The sequence below is a fragment of the Orcinus orca genome, chromosome 12, assembly GCF_937001465.1.
Source record: "Orcinus orca chromosome 12, mOrcOrc1.1, whole genome shotgun sequence".
NCBI lineage: Eukaryota > Metazoa > Chordata > Mammalia > Artiodactyla > Delphinidae > Orcinus > Orcinus orca.
In genome coordinates this window covers 17,597,190-17,618,055 of record NC_064570.1, presented here as the reverse complement: position 1 = coordinate 17,618,055, position 20,866 = coordinate 17,597,190, and the positions used below count along the sequence as shown (strand labels likewise).

The 20,866-nt window shown below is 41.3% G+C and overlaps 1 protein-coding gene across 1 annotated transcript in view; it reads left to right on the top strand.

Moving 5' to 3' along the window:
- Positions 1–20,866, top strand: part of SAMD5 (sterile alpha motif domain containing 5) — a 58,030-nt gene that overhangs the window by 32,169 nt on the left and 4,995 nt on the right. The gene's annotated exons all lie outside the window — the stretch shown is intronic.

The following is a 20,866-nucleotide window of genomic DNA, read 5'->3' as shown; positions in this document are numbered from 1 at the left end:
GAGAACGTAATAAAATATAAACTAAAAATAGAGCTACCATACGACCCAACAATCCCACTACTGGGCATATACCCTGAGAAAACCATAATTCAGAAAGAGTCATGTACCACAATGTTGACTGCAGCTCTATTTACAATAGTCAGGACATGGAAGCAACCTAAGTGCCCATCATCGGATGAATGGATAAAGAAGATGTGGCACATATATACAATGGAATATTACTCAGCCATAAAAAGAAACAAAATTGAGCTATTGTAATGAGGTGGATAGACCTAGAGTCTGTCATACAGAGTGAAGTAAGCCAGAAAGAGAGAGACAAATACCGTATGCTAACACATATATATGGAATCTAAGAAAAAAATGTTATGAAGAACCTAGGGGTAAGATGGGAATAAAGACACAGACCTACTAGAGAATGGACTTGAGGACACGGGGAGGGGGAATGGTAAGCTGTGACAAAGCGAGAGAGTGGCATGGACATATATACACTACCAAACGTAAACTAGATAGCTAGTGGGAAGCAGCCGCATAGCACAGGGAGATCAGCTCGGTGCTTTGTGACCACCTAGAGGGGTGGGATAGGGAGGGTGGGAGGGAGGGAGACGCAAGAGGGAAGAGATATGGGAACATATGTATATGTATAACTGAGCCGCTTTGTTATAAAGCAGAAACTAAAAAAAAAAAACTGGATTAATAAAGGGTAATAAGTATGAAAAAATATATATAAGTGAACACATATAAGCAGTGGGCAAGGACTGTTCAAGGGAGAGCAAGATCCTCTCTTTTGAAAGGTAGTAGAAAAGTATATTCAAAAATAAGATACCCAAAGGAGATTAAGGCCCTTCAGATGCCAGTACACTGTGAGTAGAAAATTATAGCGCATATAATTTATAAAAAGGCTTTCTGTGGTGGCACAACCTCATTGAAAGAAAATTGTTGGTCTTTCAGGGCTGTAACGTCTATTGTGGACATCAGGCAAATTAGTAGGAGTTAGTATATAGGAAATTTACTTTTAATAGAATGATTGCACTGTATACTCATCCATGTGATGTAAATAGTAAATACTGTATCTACATAGATACATACATTCATGTGAACTCCAGCATTTATGGAATATATTTAAGAGGGAGTTATTAGATCATTAGCTATTAAACTTACACTTAAAGTTATATTCATATTATCACCATCCCTCTCAGTGGCTTGGTGGCCGATCCTGTGTTCCTTACTCATATGCACACAAATAACAGTGTTGTTGTTATTACCTTTTTGTAAATGTCCTGACACCCCCTGGTCATTTGTAATAAGGGGATTGATACTGATGTTGCCGGGTCTCTTGTAGCCCCCATCACATCCCATTGGGCGAGGGGGGCTATGGAAGTGATTTGGGAAGGGACGCACCATTTAACATCCTTTCGTGGATGGTAGATTCTATTTGATTTTTCTATTCTGTTTTTCTTTTTGCATATTATGGTTTGCTTTAGAAATGTAAAATCTTGAGTGCTTAAGAAACCATCCACATAGTTTTGCTCCGAAATCAACTCCCCCAGTTTGGCAGTGTAAAATGCTCTTACTTATTGCTCTAGACAAAGCAAACGATTTCAAAGTTATTTCTGAATAGCTGAAATTCTTTGGCAACAAAATAATTCTGAATACTAGCAGAAAATTTATGGATTTCAATTCGCGTTTGTAGCATATCATAATTCCAGTTTTATATTCCATGCAGTTCAGTGTTCTGGATTTTTAATGGGGCCAGTGCAGTAATAATAAAAGTGATTCAAAATGCACCCAGTAATTACAGAGATTTGCTGTTGCCTTTGCATTAAAAATGATGATGATTTATGCTCAGTGAAATTGCGGTCTGTGGCTCTATTTAGGGTATTCTTGCTATTAAGCTGCTTATTAGTTATGGTCAGTGATTTAAAGCTTAAGAGCTGTATTAGAGGGCTGTAAAATTATTTACTCCTTAATAGATAACAGTAAATTTGAAACAGACTTTGGGTTAATTATAATCGTGTACATTAAAGGAATACGTGTTAGCCCTTTGTCTCTTCTTAGGTCTTTTGAAATTCATTTCAAGTAAATGGCAAAATGGGTGATTGGGTTAGAAGGCCTGGTATATTCACTTCTGCCTTCTGGTTTATAAGTGGTTAACACCTTTTCTGAATGTTCCGGAAAAATAATTTGACTTCTCATTGTGAGTCCTTCTGCCTGCTAAACAAATGCTAGTTTTCACTTTAAACTTGTCTTTGTTCCAGGTTGACCTTGATTGCTTACATTAGGCTGAAAAGATCAGAGCGCTGGGCCCATCTTCTGAGGGGGGGGTGGGGGTAGTGGGGGATGGAGATGTGGTTAAGGTTAAGTGTACTTTTTTTTGTTGTTGTTACACTAGTTTTATTTTAAAAGTCTTGTTATTGCATAAATAAGTCTCCACGAGGTTAAGTATACTTTAAACTGGCATTGCAGGAAGGAGTTTGTCATTATTCCTATTATTAATAATTACATGTATATGTGTACATTTGCATGTATATGCGTGCTCCTCATTGTAGTTTTACGTTAAGACAGAAATTATCCAGTGTAGATATCAGATGTGTTGGAATGTGAGTGTCTTTTAACAGTAATTAAATTTGATATTCAAATTCCTGTGTTAATGTCCTTGTGTAATGCTTGGGTGTTACACTAAATCAAGAAAAAGTCTAAGACAAAGAGATTCTGTCTAAACCTGTTAATAAATTAGATCCAAGGAGAAAATATATTTGTATTATTTAAGATAAGTGAATATTATTAAGCTGTGCTGTAATAAGAATATTACCCTCCCCCCCAAATCTGAAAACCTTAACAGATACTTATTTCTGGCTCCAACAAAGTCCAGTGTACCTTGGTGGAGGCTCTCTTCCGTGCAGTGACTCAGAGATCCAGGCTCCCTCAACACGTGGCCTCTTCAGGGACAAGAGAACTTCAGATTGGTTCACGATATTTTTGAAGAGGTGGCCTGGAGATGACTTCTGTTATTTCTACTTACATCCCATTTGCCAGAACTCCATCGTATTCCCAACATATTTGTAGAGGAGCCTGAAATGGTAGCCTTCCTTTGTGCCAAGGAAAAGGAAAGGGCATCGGGTGAACACACAGTGTTTCCTCTGCTGCAATATGTAAACACTTCTGAACTCTGCATATAATCATGTGAATTTATAATTGGAAAAATGCCAGAAAGGCATGGCATCATTTAAGCAATTTCATCATCTCCCCTCTCTCCCCCACCCCATGTACTAAGAATTGACAAGAAAGACAGTTGGTTGTACCCAGTTTCCTGTCACTTTGTGCCATGGCACATTTTAGTTTATCCCAGCTGTTCTGCCTCTTTCCCTCCTTTAGAGTACTGTAGTTGGTGGCCCAGCACATGTCACACTGCAACCGGGCATGGTAAATGATACAGTATTTGCCATTAGTCTGTCCCACATTGGGTCCTACTTTTCCATCACTGACCCTCCTCCCCCTTTTCTCCCAGACAATTCCCCTCGTTTCATTAGAATTAATGGTGCATATTCTGAAGGTGGGAAAGAGTCGTTATTTAGCTGTTTAACAATAGAACACTCAGTTGATAAATCTGGTTACATGTTGTGTTAGTTTTCTCTTGCTGCATGACAAATTCCTACCAACCTAATGGCTAAAAATAATACCCATTGGTTACCTCACAGTTCTGTAAGTCAACACTCTGGGCAAGTTGGCTGGGTTCTCTGCTCAGGGTCTTATAAGGCCAAAGTCAAGGTATCAGCCAGCTTGGGCTCTTATCTGGAGGATTTGGGGGAGAATCTGCTCCTAAGGTGGTAGGTTGTTGGGAGAATACAATTCCTTGCAGGAAATTCCCTGGCCGTCCAGTGGTCAGGACTCCACTCACAGCTGTAGATTCGAGGTTCCCAAATCTTTGCTGGCTGTTAGCGGTGGGCGTCTGGATACTGACTGCGTTCCTTTCTCCTATTTTTTTTTTTTTTTCTTTTTTGCGGTACGCGGGCCTCTCACTGTTGTGGCCTCTCCCGTTGTGGAGCACAGGCTCCGGACGCGCAGGCTCAGCGGCCATGGCTCACGGGCCCAGCTGCTCCGCGGCATGTGGGATCTTCCCGGACCGGGGCACGAACCCGCGTCCCCTGCATCGGCAGGCGGACTCTCAACCACTGCGCCACCAGCGAAGCCCTCCTTCTCCTGTTTTAAACCAGCAGTGGTGAGCCAAGTCCTTCTCATGCTCCCGATTTCTCTGTCTTCCTGTCTTCTAGCCAGAGAAGCACTATGCTTTTAAATGACTAGGATTAGATTAAGCCAACCTGAAGAATCTGCCTTTTGTCATACAGTGTAACCTAATCATGGGAGTGACATCGTGTATTCATGGGTTTCACCCTTACTCAAAGGGCAGGGACTTGGACAAAGGCAAGAGTCACTGGGGCCATTCTTAGAATTCTGCCTCTGGTATGTGTTTCTGCCCGGGACAGGTAAGAAAGGAATTTTTTGTTTAGCAGAACCTGTATTTTTGCCCAAATCCAGACTTGAAAGGTACGAAGTCTTTCTACCGCCAGAATTAAATTCAGGTAGGAGAAGAGGGGGTAACTGAGGGTGGTGAGGAGGGAGGATGAATTTTCTTTCAAAGGCTTCATGATGTATAGAAAATACTTAAAAAGCAACTTAATTTGGATAATGGGGATATAAAATAGCTTACTTCATTTTTAAATTGTCTGTAATCATAAAAGTGCATTTAATAAATAAAACAAGAAAAATATAGTAATGGGCAATTAAAAGAGAGATTTAGTGGGGAATGGGAAGTGGAGGTAAAATCCATTCAAAGATCTTACTAGAGTAACAATAGCCCTTAAAGGATAATGTTGCTGATTGTTACTAACAACTGGGTTGTGACTTTACATAAATAGCGTCATAATTTCCTTACATGATGCCTGCTCAGAGACCCCCACTTAACAGATTGACATCCCACCTCTCACCATCAAACCACTGTTTTACTGTCCTTAGAGACCTACCCTAATTTGAAGTTATCTTGGTTATTTACATGTCTAATTGTTTATTCTCTGCACCCCCCACCCCCTCCCCAAAGCGTACACTCCATGAAGGGGGGACATTGCTGCCTTGCCCTTCACTGTCAGCCCAGTGCCTAGAACTGTGCTGTGCACAGCATGGGCACTCAGTAAAAACGGATTGAATGAATAAACGGATGGAATAGTTTGCCACGCTTTCATCATTGGCCTCTAAGGCAGATCGAATTAGGTACAGGCTTGGAGGTTACAGTTTTCTCTCCCAGATAGGGACTCCCTTTATTTAAATGAGGCTCGTCTAACCTCTGCCCTCTTCCCTCTTGGCTGTTTCATCTGACAAAATTCTGATGGTTCTTAAGTTTGTGCAAAGAACGTGATATCTCTGGTCAGCAGGCTGGTAAATCAAATGCTCTAAGTGTAACATGCTTCCTTTAATTTATTAACAAATTAAATTGAATTTTGTCTTGTCAGTGTAGTGCCTACCTCGCTATTTTAAATTGTTTCATTGTTACATTAGGTTGTTAACTTTATAAAAGAAACAGATATTTTCTGTAAAATGTATGTACTTTTCAGGTAATTTGAACAGAAAATGATGACTAATGTTTTCTATCAACTCTGTCCTGGAATGGGAATACAGAGAATTGAAGCCTAGTCCCAGGTCTCTCATTAACTTCCTCAGGAGTCACTTCATTTGGGATTTGAACATCTATAAAATGAAGGAATTCACAAAACAGGAAGTAGATGGTTTCTTATCCTTCCCCATGAGGTATCCCCCATGCTTTTTTTTTCTCATTGGAAAAAGATTTGCTTTCTTTGATTGAGACTTAATATTCCTAAATTTTTTGTTTTTTTGCGGTACGCCGGCCTCTCACTGTTGTGGCCTCTCCCGTTGCGGAGCACAGGCTCTGGACGCGCAGGCTCAGCGGCCATGGCTCACGGGCCCAGCCGCTCCATGGCATGTGGGATCTTCCCGGACCGGGGCACAAACCCGTGTCCCCTGCATCAGCAGGCGGACTCTCAACCACTGCGCCACCAGGGAAGCCCAATATTCCTAAATATTGGTTGCCATGTGCCCAAAGAAAATTGGTGCTATGAAATAATTTTCACAGGATTCCTTAAAGTTAATTGTTCCTCCTACCCTTGGCTTTTCTCCCATGAAGATGAAAGTATAGAGTAATAGGCTGTATTACTGTATTCCAAATCACTCTTCCTACATTACCCCTCCCTGCAGGAGGATTATATATTCCAGCCCTTTGAACTAAGAATAGGCAGATGGCATGTTTTGGTCAATGAAAGGTGAGTAGAAGTGATGTGGACCTCTTCCAGGCAGAAGCTTTATAAAACTGTGCATAGTTCACAAATTTAATATTTTCCCTCAAGTCACAATGACTGGCTATGTTTTTTGTTTGTTTGTTTGTTTTGCGGTACATGGAGTGTATACTTTGGGGAGGAGGTAGGGGGTGCAGAGAATAAACAATTAGACATGTAAATAACCAAGATAACTTCAAATTAGGGTAGGTCTTTAAAGACAGTAAAACAGTGGTTTGATGGTGAGAGGTGGGATGTCAATCTGTTAAGTGGTAGTCTCTGAGTACTGTTGTGGCCTCTCCCGTTGCGGAGCACAGGCTCCGGATGCGCAGGCTCAGTGACCATGGCTCACGGGCCCAGCCGCTCTGCGGCATGTGGGATCTTCCCGGACCGGGGCATGAACCCGTGTCCCCTGCATCAGCAGGCGAACTCTCAACCACTGCGCCACCAGGGAAGCCCTGGCTATTTTTTTTGATGGAGACTGATTTGTCAGCTTTGGTCCTGGAGTGAAGAAAATGGCCCAGAGCCATAGCAGACCCACCTTGGATTTGTAGCATGAGTAAAAAATAAACCTTTGTTGTTGTAAGCCATTGAAATCGTGGGGTCATTTGTTACTGCGGCATAACTGGCCCATCCTGACTCATACACATGCCTGATGCTTGTGTGCACCAGTTCAAATCATCTTAGCCTTGTTTCTTATTCCACCCACTGCTGAGTGAACACTTCTGCACAGGCTTAAACAGGTAGCCCATGAGTGTAGCCTAACGGCTCATTGGCTCAAGCCCGCGCTTCTTGCTTTATAGCCAGGAGCTTCTTTGATTTTTTCCTTCACTCCTATGGGAGCTGACTAGGCTCTCACCGTGTGTAAATACAAAGTGCAGAAAAATTGCCACCCACCAGGAAAACCTTGACAAGTGGGTAATAGAAGATGAGGTCTAAATGTTCCTCCTTTCTCCTTTCACATACCTGGTTCTGAGATGCATTTCCTAAGGCTCCCCTGAAGGTCTTACAGAATTGAACAGCACGTCACTGAGTGGCCAACTCCAGATGCATCCTTGTGTTGGCTTTCCCTTCTTTATTTCACTCTCCCTGGCCCCTACTTCTGCTCTCTGGGATCACATTCCCAAATAAACGACCTGCACCTAAGCTTTTGTCTCAGGCTCTGTTTGGCGGGGGAACCAGTCAGACCTTCATTTAATTGGACCAATCAGAACATTATCCACCACCAGAGTGAATTATTTAAGTAATTCAGCGGTGTAAAGGATTATACTATGCATTTATAGAAACTTGCAAAGCATAAACACTTTGTTACTCAACCTGAAAATTATTGTTAGATTTGCTGATCCAAAAATAAGACTTTCCCCTTCCCCCCTACAGAGGTTAATTTCCTGTTATTAGTTCTCAGTCCATTCTGATGCCTTGACACAGACCTTAGTTGGGAGGAATCCATGTTTTTTTTTGTTTTTTTTTTTTGAGGTTCAGTGATTTATTGAATGGCATATTGTTAGGCAGATGTTTATTTGTTTCATTTTTATTTACTTATTTTAAAAGCCAATACTCAGTTGAATATTTTGTTTTTTAACTGGTGTCATAGAGATCCTTGCATTAACCATAGAACGGATTAAATAAAGTGTGTAGGCAGATGTTTAAATGTTAATGTGGAGTTGAGGTTTTGGTGGAACTGTTGTTCTGTGGTAGCTTCGAGTTGCCAGTCCACTGACAGTGCCCAGTGGGATGTGTGTCTGCATCATGGGAATTACTGCCTTGTTTAGGAGCTGAATTGGCCGAGTTCCCATAGCATCTTGGCTCTGTTTCGCCTTTGCCTCCGCATCAGACTATTCCCTAGAAATCTTAAAATCACAGCACGATAGAACCAGAGGGTATCTTAAGATCATCTAATCACACTCGTTATTTCCTAGGTCAGAAAAGAAGCCCATAAAGGTTAAGAAGAATGACCCACTTTGGTGGCGGGGGAGGAGAGAAATTGAGGGGGATGCACTTCTGGTTGTTAAAAAGATACCGTTCTTTTTTTGACATAATTAAATTCTTGATTGTGATGCTCTTAAATGAACCATGAAATTATAAGTGCTTCCAATGCAAGTGTGATTTTTAACTAAGGCTTTTCTTCCCCCCAATCTGAATGTTAAGGTGGCAGATGCATAACTAATCTTAGCTGAATCTATATTAAGAAATCAGCAAGGTGTCTTTATTTAGCTTGCATGACCTGTGAATATAAGGTAGAGTCAAATAACATGATTTTGCATGTTATGTCCTAAAATAAAAACAACTCTGCCTTTAAAGCGATAGCAAAATGCAATTACATGAGAGGTTGTTTTCCATTTGCTCTCAAAGGGAATGAGAAGCACAGAAGAAAATAACTGAAGAACTTGTTCCTAAACGTAATTTCAGCAGACGTTTATACCTATTTCAAATACTATTTTGTCTGAGGGACAAAAAGTCAGCTCTTGGGATTGCGTTCCATGTCATACAGAGCAAAGTCCTATCAACAGTAGGGAGCTTCTAAAATCTCTTGTTATCCTAGTTTTGAATTGTCTGAAAAATGCCCAGTCCACTGAGCTTCTCTGTTTTTGCCTGGAGATGTTTCCACGGATCTGTATTAGTTCCAGGAAATTTGGGTCCTTTCTATTATCTCTGGAACCAGGCATGTTTCCTGTAGAAACGACATGGTATTATCTGTTTCTCTGTTTAACATCTTTGCCGCAGAGGGTCAGATTCCTGAAGGGGTAAACAGTGAAAAATTGTGAGGCTCAACTGTGGAAGATTGTGTGGAGAGGAAAGCAAGCTATTCTGATTTAAGTCATAAAAAATGTTGGCCTTTAGCTTCTTGGAATACTGCTGTATTCAGATGTACTGAAATACTTCTTGCCTGCCACATGCTAACCGATGCAAGCCTGGGGTGCCCACTCCGCGTTAGATTAAAGTCGGGATCCTGGGGTTTGACTTTCACTTGGTTAATCAACTTTTATTTTAATATATTTGAATTTCTTCAAGAACACGATCTTAGCTTCTGATGATTCCATTCCTCTGTGAAAGCGACTTCTAATCTGAGAAACCCAGACCCTTGAGGAATTAATACAGGAGACTTGGGACCAAGTTCCCCGGTGGCCTACTGGTTAGGATTCTGGGCTTTCACAGCCATGGAATCCCTGGTTCGATCCCTGGTTGGGGAACTGAGATCCCCCAAGCTGCACGGTGTAGCCAAAATAAAAACAGTTGGAACCTACTTGGGTACTAAGTATCCTCAGTGGATCTGTACGTAAATAATATGTTTCATATTCATTTATTTGAAGGTATTCTTACATTCTTGATCACTTTTAAAGCAACAATTTTTCTCAGAGAGTGGTAGGAAAGTAAGAAGAATTTAATAGTGAAGTTACTCTCTTTTGTGCGTGTGTGTGTGTGTGTGTGTGTGTGTGTGTGGATGCGTGCACTCACACACACGCCCTGTGGCGGGGGGGTGTGACTTACGTTTTAAAACAATTAAAGGGGTCTTTATGCTTGAACAAGCTGAGAACGACTGCTATGGCAGTTATGTTCTATAGGGCATGCTTCACAAAGCTAAATGAAATTTTTCAAACTTAATGGCTAGACAGTGCTTAAAGCATACACACTATTCATGATTTATTCTAATAACATTTGTGGATGACTAACTTAATAATGTTGCCGCACATCCATTATGTTTTTGTTCTGAAAATGTGCCTAAGTATCTATGCCTCCTTAGGGGTGGGTTTATATCACTCGGTGATTGAATGAAGAAATAGAATTCCATGCCTTTTATGGGGTACGTGTTAGAAGAAACATCCACTTATATAGGCTGACACTGTGCCAGATACTGTTCTAAACAATCTTGCAAATGTTAACTCGTTTAATCCTCATAACAGCTCTCTGAAATGGTACCACTGTTGTTCTCATTTCAGATGGGAAACTGAAGCACAGAGCAGTTAGGTTAAGTAATGTGCCCAAGGCCACCCATCCAGAAAGTAGTAAACCTGGGGTTTCCTTCCAGAGTCTGAGCATGGGTCTCTAGCCCTGCACTGCTTCCCGCCAGGGGCTTTCACTTCTGTCCTGGCAGGAAGGGAGGCACTGACTGCTGAGGATACCTGGAGGATAGGCTGGTTTGGTTTGAGGAGGTAGACCCAGGTGTCCTCCATTCCCCACCCCCAACCCTCAATGTCTCTCTGTCTCTCTGTCTCTCTCTCTCTCACACACACACACACACACACACACACACACACACACACACACACACACACACAAAGAGTCACTCTGGGCTCACTCTGGACACAGTGACATTAGGCTACCTTGAACTGTAACCATGTGAAGGGCTGCGATTTGGGTTTTGCTCCCAAACCTTCTAGAAGTGTCACTTCATAACAGCAAGTGTGTGTGTGGTGAAGACCTTCAGTGTATGATGAAACTCAGTCCTATTTACATATTTTGCTGCTTCAGGTAACCCATTTACTCTTCCTCAGAGTTTATTTGGACAAGGCCAGCATCTTGAGGATTATTCAGATGACTTCATAAGTACTGTTTCTTTCTTTATTTTATTTTATTTTGTTTTTAGCTGCATTGGGTCTTCATTGCTGTGTGCAGGCTTTCTCTAGTTGTGGCGAGCGGGGGCTACTTTTCCTTGCTGTATGCGGGCTTCTCATTGCGGTGGCTTCTCTTGTTGCAGAGCACGGGCTCTAGGCGCGTGGGCTTCAGTAGTTGTGGCACATGGGCTCACTAGTTGTGGCTCGTGGGCTCTAGAGCGCAGGCTCAGTAGTTGTGGCACACTGGCTTAGTTTCTCGGTGGCATGTGGGATCTTCCTGGGCCAGGGATCGAACCCGTGTCCCCTGCATTGGCAGGTGGATTCTTAACCACTGCACCACCAGGGAAGCCCAGTACTGTTTCTTTAAAGCAATTAGCTGATGGTCCTTAAGACCCAGAATGATGGCATCAGAGCTTGTGGCTTTCTCGAGACATTTAAAAATGTCCCTCTTTTCCCCTGCCAAAACCAGAGAAGAGGTAGAGTAATGGAAAACAGCACAGATCCCCTGGGTAGTGCTTCACTCTGGCTGCCACTATACATGCAAATGGGCTTTCCAAGGAATTGCTAAAAAGGCTTATGACAGTTTTCTTGCTTCCCTGCCCATTCCAATTTGGCAGGTGAGGTTAAGGCCCAGTGGAGGCCACGCTTCAGTGTTCAGGGGTCTGGGACTGGATGCCAAGAGACCACAGGTTATTTTTGATCAGAATTGCCTAAATCACATAAAAAGCTCTTGCTTTTGTCAAATCTGGCAAGCACTGTCCCTCCGAGAAGCGTTTCCCCCCCAGCCAGCCCAGCTACCTTTGCAAACCCTCTCTCGACAGGAGGAAAGTCAACTCACCTTCATGGCAGGAAGGCTACAGCCTTTCTGGTTTCATGGGGCTGAGGCAGGTGGGGAGCCAGGAGGGTAAATACAGAGCGATTGTTAGGAAGGAGTTATTTCAAAGGGAAGAATTATATTCCAGACTGATGAGTTGGTCTGAGATCTCCTGGTGCTGATTTTGTGGCCTGTACCCTCTAGAAGTGGTTTAGACAGTGGTTCTCAAAGTGTGGTCCACAGATCCTTGGGGGTCCCAGGGGTCTTTGAGGTAATAATTATTTCATAACAATACTGTAGCATTATTTGCCTTTTTCGCGTTGTGGACGTTTGCATTGGTAGCACAAAAGCCACAGTGGGTAAAAATGCTGACACATTAGTGCCAATCAAGGCAGTGGCATCAAACTGCATTAGTGCTTATGGCATTCATCACCTGCGCACATGCCAAAAAATAGCTGTTTTCCTTAAAATATCCTTGATGAAGCCGTAGAAATTAGTAAGTTGATTAAATTCTCAACCTTTGAGTACATTTTTATTTTGATATTCTGTGTGACAAAATGAGAACTACTCACAAAGACTTCTGTTGCAAATGGAAGTGCATGTGAACCTTGTCTCCTCATTAACCACTTCTGCTGTTAAGTTACTAGCTCAACTAGCTGCTTTAGTCATGGAACAGCATTTTGCCTTAGAAGAACAACTGAGGAACAAATTGTGGTTACTTATTGGGTATTTGGCAGCTAAATTTCTTTCTTTTTTAATATGTATTTTATTTTATTTTTGCCCACGCTGCGTGGGATGTGGGATCTTAGTTCCCCAACCAGAGATTCAACCTGCACCCACTGCATTGGAAGCCCAGAGTCTTAACCACTGGACTGCCAGGGAAGTCCCAGCAGCTAAATTTCTTGAAAGCGAGTAAAGTGAACCTAATATTTCAAGAAAAGTAATGGATAATATTTGTTAATGGTAAAATTTGAATATTCAAGTAAAAATTACATTAAAAAAAAAACCTGTGTCTGCCACAGCGAGCTTGACAGTTTCCCAAGACTTGAAGGCTTTTTTGATGAGCTGGGTGGTGATAGTAACAAATGTTACTTTTTTGATATTGAATGACGATATCTGTTAACATTTAGAAGATCTGCATAGCTCAGGAACCTAATATTTTCCAAATGATTAATGCATGATGTTGCCAAATCACGTATAACAAGAGATCTGTTAATAGTAGAAGACAGACCAAAGATTTTCATGTCGTTGATGGAGTACAAAAAGTTCATTGATATGGTTTCAGATTTCACATGGTAACTGACTTAAGAATCTATATGTTGTCAAATTTTGGCATGGTAGCAAAAGAATATCTACAACTATCTATCTTAAAAAGCTATTAAAATATTTTCCTTTTTCTAATGGCACAGATTTTTCTTTATGTATTTCAACTAAGACAACATATTGTCACAGTTCAAGTGTGGAAGATATGAGAACTCAGTAGCCTATAAAACTAGCCATTAAAGAGATATGCAAAAATGTAAAACAATGTCATGCTTACTATTAATTTTGGGGGAAATAGATTTATTTTTAATAAAAATGTTATGTTAACATGATACATGTACTATTTTAATTTTTAAATGAATTAAATAAATATTTTAAACATTTCTCAGTTGCAGTTTCAAATAGGTAAATGTCGATAATTATAACGCATATAAACAAAAGCTCTTTGGAATCTTCAGTGTTTTTTAAAAATGCAGTTTGCTCCTGGAAACAAATGTTTGAGAACTGCTAATATAGAAACTGCCATGTTATCTAGCTGGAGGTTTCTGAGCTGTCAAAAGAGTCAAGAAAGGTTTCCAGGTTGGGAATAGTAACTGTTTCATCATATATCTTTAAGTATATCAATGAAAATTATTTAAATATTTTCCTCTGTAAAATGAGAGCTTCATTAGAGTTCAGATATGCTTACATTGCACATTAAACTCACATTCTTCAATAACTGATATCAAAACAGAAAAATACTGGTGTTTACATTCAATTTTAACTTATTGGAAATAAAAATGTCATGTATATAGCATGTTATTTGTAGAGAAATGCTTACAAATAGTCACTGTAACCTTCCCTCTGGTCTTGCAACTTAAAGCAAATCATAAATATTCAAGTAAATAAACTAGTGGGCATCAAGCAAAATGAAAACAATCATCCCAACTGCTGATTATTTTCTTTCTTTTTTTAAACATCATAAGCCAATCTTTTTATTTATTTATTTTTTGGCTGAGTTTGGTCTTTGTTGCTGCGTGCGGGCTTTCTCTAGTTGCGGCGAGGGGGGCTACTCTTCGTTGCGGAGCACGGGTTCTAGGCACGCGGGCTTCAGTAGTTGTGGCTCGCAGGCTCTAGAGCGCAGGGAGGCTCAGTAGTTGTGGCGCACGGGCTTAGTTGCTCCGCGGCATGTGGGATCCTCCCGTACCAGGGCTCGAACCCATGTCCCCTGCATTGGCAGGCAGATTCCCAACCACTGTGCCACCAGGGAAGCCCTGATTATTTTCTATTTTTGATGCTGTAGGAAATAGTTAAATCTCAGTCTGCATCTTAATATACATGGAGGATGCATAAACACAGCATATAGTTTTTAATGTATTTTTTACAAATCATATAACAGTTTGCATCATTTATTTAATAGGACAAAATTAAAATGTTCTTATATATTATGAATGACATTAAATATAATATCTAAGTAAGCATTATGCGCAACATTTTGTATCCTGAATAAAAATAAAATACCTTTTGCCTAAAATCACATTTGCGTGTATTGCTAAAAATGATGGAGTGATTAAAAATACTCCCAAGAGCATTTGAGAAATTAAGTATTTCTGTGAAAGGATTCCATATTAGTTTATGAGAGCTGCTGTACAAAGTACCACAAACTGAGTGGCTTCAAACAACAGACGTTTACTCTCTCACAGTTCTGGAGTCCGGAAATATGAAATCACAGTTTGGGGGGGGCCATGCTCCCTCTAAGGGCCCGAAGGGAGAATTCTCCCTTGCCCCTCCCAGTTTCTGGTGGTTCCTGGCATTACTGGGCTTGTAGCTGCATTACTCCGCTCTTGGCCTCTGTCTTCACGTGGCCTTCTTCTCGGTGTGTGTCTGTGTCTTCTCTTCTTCATAAAAGAACACCAGTGGCTGCATCTAGGGCCCACCCTAAATCCAGGATGATTTCATCTCCAGAGTTTAAACCATCTGCAAAGGCTGTATTTGCAAATTCACATTCTGAGGTTTCAGGTGGGTGTGAATTTTGGAGGATGCTATTTAACTACTATACATTCACAGTCAAAAATGATGGGGGGAATTCCCTGGCAGTCCAGTGGTTAGGACTCTGCGTTTCCACTGAGGGACGCACAAAGTTCCGTCCCTGGTCAAGGAAGTCCCGCATGCTGCACGGACCAAAATAAATAAATAAATAAATAAAAACAAAAATGATGGGGAGTGCAGACATACTTTTACAAGGTTGGGCTTTGCTGTGGGACAGGACTGCTCTGCCACTGATTAGCTCTTTGACCCTCTCAGGGTATCTACACTTTAAAGCCTCAGATTCCCCATGCGTAAAACTGAGTCCATGATAGCCATCACGCTGGCTTGTGGTAAGAAGTAAAGGAGATTATGTTTAAATATACTGTGTCCTTAGCACAGTGCCCGGCACAGAAGAAGGTCGCTCAGTTACTGTTCGTAGCCGTTTACTGTTGGCGGGGTAGGCAGGTAGTAATAATTGTAATATGTACTATAAACCTACAGTTGATGGTAATTACGTTAATGATAATTGTAATCAGAGTTAGCAGGTTAGTGTTAATGGTGGTTTCAAGCACCATTAGAACATAATAAAGGATGATTTTACTGTGAGTATGTAGATGAGAGAGAAGGAGACGGAGGGACAGAGAGGTGAGAAACCCTTAAATGGGTAGCCAGGGAGCCTGGTTAGAGACAGATGATGCTATAAACTGAATGTCTATGTCTCAAAATTCATATGTTGAAACCTAATCCCCAATGTGATGGTATTTGGGGGTGGGGCCTTTGGGAGGTGATTAGATTATGAGAGTAAAGCCCTCAGGAAGGGATTGATGCCCTAATAAAAGAGACCTAAGAGCTCTCTTGCCCCTTCTTCCTTGTGAGAACCCAGTGAGAAGGTGGTGTCTGTGAACCAGGAAGACAGGCTCACCAGACACTGACCCTGTGGGCACCTTGACCTTGGACTTCCCAGCCTCCAGAAGTGTGAGAAGTAATTCTGTTGTTTATAATCTAGCCCGTCTGTGGTATTCTGTTATAGCAGCCCAAACAGACCAAGCTAGTCATCAACGGCACTGTTTCATTCAAAGGCATATTAATATTAAATATGCCTTAAAGAGCTTTACTGGAAGACAGAACACTCATATACAACATACTGTAGCACTTACTATTTCTATTCTGGACTTGTATTGCGCATTTCCAGGCCCGTGTCTTGATCCCTATTTTGGGTAGTATTTGGAGACTTTGAAGCATAATACAGAAAAACTCTAAAAGCTCATTTCACTGTAATTCTATGCAGTCCAGCCCAGCTGAATCTGCCCTCCTGCAGCTGTCAAACTGATTTCATGTCCCAGTTCAGGCCCCCCTTACCGCCTCTGGGCGCCTTAAAACTGTACCCTTGCTCCTCTCTCACCTCCCCTTCTGCAGATGACCTTGGCTAGGTCGTTCCTGAGAACTGCAAGTCCGTTGCACACGAGCTACCTCCCTCGCTCTCTCCTTCATCTCAAAGTGTGTTGACGTCCTTGCCCATCTGTTCTTCTTTCCCTCTGTTTCTGATGAGGAATTGCCTCTCTCCCCTCTAAGACTAATCCCTCCTCTGGGTATCTACCCTTGGCCCTAGTCATAATTATGGTCCATAATTATGCCTTTATTTTCTTGCATTTGGTCTCTCTCCATGGAATCCTTCCACTCCATCTGTAAACATGCTCAGAATCCCTCTTTGTTCTTAAAAGCACTGTCCCCTCCAGCTACTATTTTGCCTCCGTAACAGTACTATTAAACTTCTTGAAAGTATGGTGACCTAGCCCCAGTTTCATGTTGTGACCAGCTGTTAATTATTATAAAATTGTTGAAAGAAGAATTCAGAATTCCCAACAGTTAGACCCCTGATCATTTCTTCCTGGTAGAGATAAGACATGACCCAACTCTGGGCAGCGAGGAGGTCCCGGGCCTCTGAAGCCTGGTCTCTGGAGTTTGCTGCCACTTGCCGACCACAGCCCTGTGGGCTGCCCTCCGTGTGGGGGGAATTTAGCATATTCAGAATATGTCAACGATGACTATAACAAAGTGGTTTTAAGAAATCGGAAATTTACATAGCTATTCAGTTGGAAAAATTATAAAATCGGTGAATGCCCTGAGGAGAGCATAAATAAAGACGCTTTTGTCTTTTAACCTCTGAATTTGTTCCTGAGAGTTTTCTGAATAATAAGGGGTAGGAGAATTTCCATCCTCTCCAGTATACATTCCATTTGCTTAAAACCTGCAGATTCAGTCCTGAGTGAAGCTTAGAACTCTTGTGGGTCCAGAGAAGGTGGCGAGAAGCTGTTCAGTTTATTATAACCTGTTTAATTTGTTCCAGGAATTAGATAGTAAATCAGTACTTACCAAGTACACACCATAGATGGAGGCAGGATAGTTGTACAGAATGGTTTATAATGCGTCTGGGTATTTGTGTTTAAAGTCAGAAAAAGAAAATGTACGTGGATCATACTGGAGCAGGCCAAACATTTTTCTATAGAATCCCTGGAAACCTACCCTGTAAAATCCCTGTAGAAAAAAGGACATATATGCCAGCTCATTGTGTAACGTAACATTGCATCCTCCAGCCTACTGGGGGCTGGGAGGCAGCCTCAGCCTTCCCAGCAGCTGAGAGGTGCCCCGCCCCCCACCAGAGGCCTTTCAAGGAACTGAAAGATGACTGTGAAGATGCAGATGGGTTTAGTGAACATATTGCAATTTTATTCTCTGTTGTGTAGGCAAAGGAAACTATACTCCTATCTGACTTGCTAGACTAACATTTCTCAATAGCAACTTTGTTTACTGAGAAATTGTATGTAAAAATTATACTGTGGACAGTTGAATCAATCAGCAGTAGAAGTGTGTGACATGCTATATATAATATTCCCGAGGCAGATAGAAAGAAGTGTAAAATGTGGTTTCTGCCTTTGGAGAAATTTACAGCTAAAATGAGGCTGTATTTACACCCGCCCACCTCCCCGGTCTCTTATCAAATTACCAACCTTCCTTGGTTCCATAACAATAAGTAGTGTGACATGGTTGAATGTTGAGAAAGTTATGTGTTAAAAAATCTTGTCTTATCACCAACCACCCAAAGGTTCAGATTTGTGTGCCTTGTGCCATCCAGGAGGAGAGAAGGCAGCATTGGCACCACTGTTCTTTATTCTTTCCTGTGAGAGAGTCGTCCCCCTCCCTCCCCGCCCCCCCCAAGGGAATTGCATGGCCTGTTATGGTACAGTCACCAGTTTTATTTTTTTTATCTCAGCCACCACGTGTGGAGAATTTATTGGTTCTACATCTGCAATCGAGCTACATCCTTTAACCTAATATCACAATAGAGAAATAACCTCTAAATGGTTTAGCCTGCATATAACTCTGATTGCCTTTTAATTAGGGGGAAAATCACAAGCTGAAAAGAGCAACAGACTGGAAGCCAGTTAAAAATCAGAATAATCAACTGAGAAACAAGAAAACGTAATCTCGTAACATTTAATGTTTAACCACAGGATAATAGTTTCTTTATTCCTTAAATAACTTTTTCTGCACCCCTGCCCACCCCCTCTGTTTCTCAGATTGGAACTCTAACATAGATTAGAATTGCCAAGTATCTGTGGAATGAAAGACTGTCCCTGTACCCCTCCCATCCCCCATAAGAGCTTAGAGCAAATAAAACTGAGAAAGTCACAGTTCAGCCCAAGAATTAGGTTTGTATGGCCCTGATGTAGGACTATCTGAGAGTGGGCTCAAAGGCAGATTGGGGAAGAATTAGGCCAAACCAGAGTATAAACCTTTTAGTAATGTTTCCGTAGACATAGATAATAATTTGGCATATTACAAACCGCTGGCATTCAATTTTTACAAACTTTAAAAACAGGAAAACTTCAGGAGCATTAGTAGAACCAAAAATATAACTTGCTATTTATTGGTCCAGAGGTTGACTTTTATGAATTTTGAGAAAGGACCAGGTTTGAGGCAATTCCTTTCATGATTTGTTAAGTCAGCCTAGTCATATCCAAAGAAGGCTGTAAACACATATAAACAGATTGTTATTTTTCTTGGTGGAGTGAAGAAAGGGCTTTTTTCTTTGTAGGCGTATGCCGGATTATTTAGGGGGGAAAATGAAAGGAAAAAATGTGAGGTGGTAGGAGCAGCTCTGTGAAATGAGGCTGGACTGGCATCGCTTGTTTGCCCATAAGACGTATTTCTAGCAGTTATCTCCTTAAAGCTGGTCAGAGTTGTGAACATCTGTTCATTTCTATTCAGCTTGAGGACTGCGGTCTGTAAGGAAAAGGATCTGGGATGTCACAATGCATGCCAGGCGCCAGAGCTCCAAGGAGCCTTCCTAACATGGAAATTACTCACGTTTCCTATGATCACGAAGCACCATGTGCTCAGCTAATTACTGTTCTCTGCGACTGCTGTCACATCTTGAAACTCTCCATGACCCAACTGTGGAAATCCTGTTTGCCTCCCACCCCCTCCCCCAAAGAATGAAAAGTAGCAAATTGCACGGCTGGGCTTGTTTAATGAATGCGATTTATTTTTGTTGAACCAAAGACACAAGAGGTTTCCGAGGCTGTTAGGTTGATGCTAGATTTGTGAGTGACTTCGTGGTCCACATCTTTAGATAAGTTTAAGGTGGAGGGTGTCTGCCCGTTTACTAGATGATAGTCTGTACAAAGGCGTTTTCTTTATTTCCGCAGGTTCCTGGAATAAAATGACTTTTAACAGTAGACAAGGTCATCCTGCTGACTTCAGGCAGAGCCTATCAGGTGTGGTGCAGACATCTGAGAATCATTTTAATAAGAATGTCCTCAAGATGCTGCCTCCTTCCTTTGTGACCCCTTCAGAATTCAGCTGTAGTCTTCCTGAGGTCTTAGTAACCCTAATGCTGTAACCTGAGGCTCTTTCTGTTTTTTCAGATAGAAATAGCAAGTTAGCTTGCACTCTATAGCAAATACAATTTTTGTTGCAATGCTTTTTCATTCATTCATTCATTCGAGCATTAAAAATGAAACAGTTTTGCCTTCGTGATGTTAAGGTAACTTTGATCACTCCCCCCTCAAAAAAAAAAACTTAGTTTGTCAAGACAGATTGAACATTACTTTTACATAGTTTATAACAGGAGTTTGGTTTTCATGGAGGCATTGATTGGCTTGGGTATGGGTTTATCTGAGTGACTATGTGAATATATTAGTGAGTAGTAAGATATTATTACTTGGTCTTACAGGGGCGAAAAAGGCCTGAAAGCAGCTTGATTTTCTGGAGAAAGAAACTTGTGAGCACGGCTAGTAATACTTCCTATCCATTTACTTGCAACTGCCGGATGATATTACCCAAAGTAATGAATGGTGACATATTAGTTAACATATTGCCATCGGCAGGTTTGAGCAAGGGTGAAGATGGCATATGCTAAAACAAATTATTATGCCCTAGAGAAATATGCAGAATTGTTTCTTAAAAGTCTTAATAATGCCTGCAATATGATTTTTTTTTGCAAGAGATAAAACTGGGGGTACCACTGGAGAGATATAGACTAGAAAAACAAAACAAAACAAAAACAAAAGAGAGCAAAATTGATTCAACCATTTCCAGAAGCTTTTCCAGTTAAAAAACAACAACAAGAAAATTGTTGAATCCAAGCAGCACAGCCTGCCTGTCATATCAAAAATCATAGGAGAGACCCAGGCATCCTCATTCTTCCTTTGCACTCTTTTTTTTTCCTTCTTCTCCTTTGTCCATTCTCGATCTGTCAAGGGATTCTAGGCCCAGGGCATAACTATGACAGACGGGCAGGAAACTGTAATCTGTTGCTGTCTTTCAATTTTGGAGGAATCATGGTGACCACGAAGGGGTTAAAACTGTCAACACGGATCAGAGCTTGG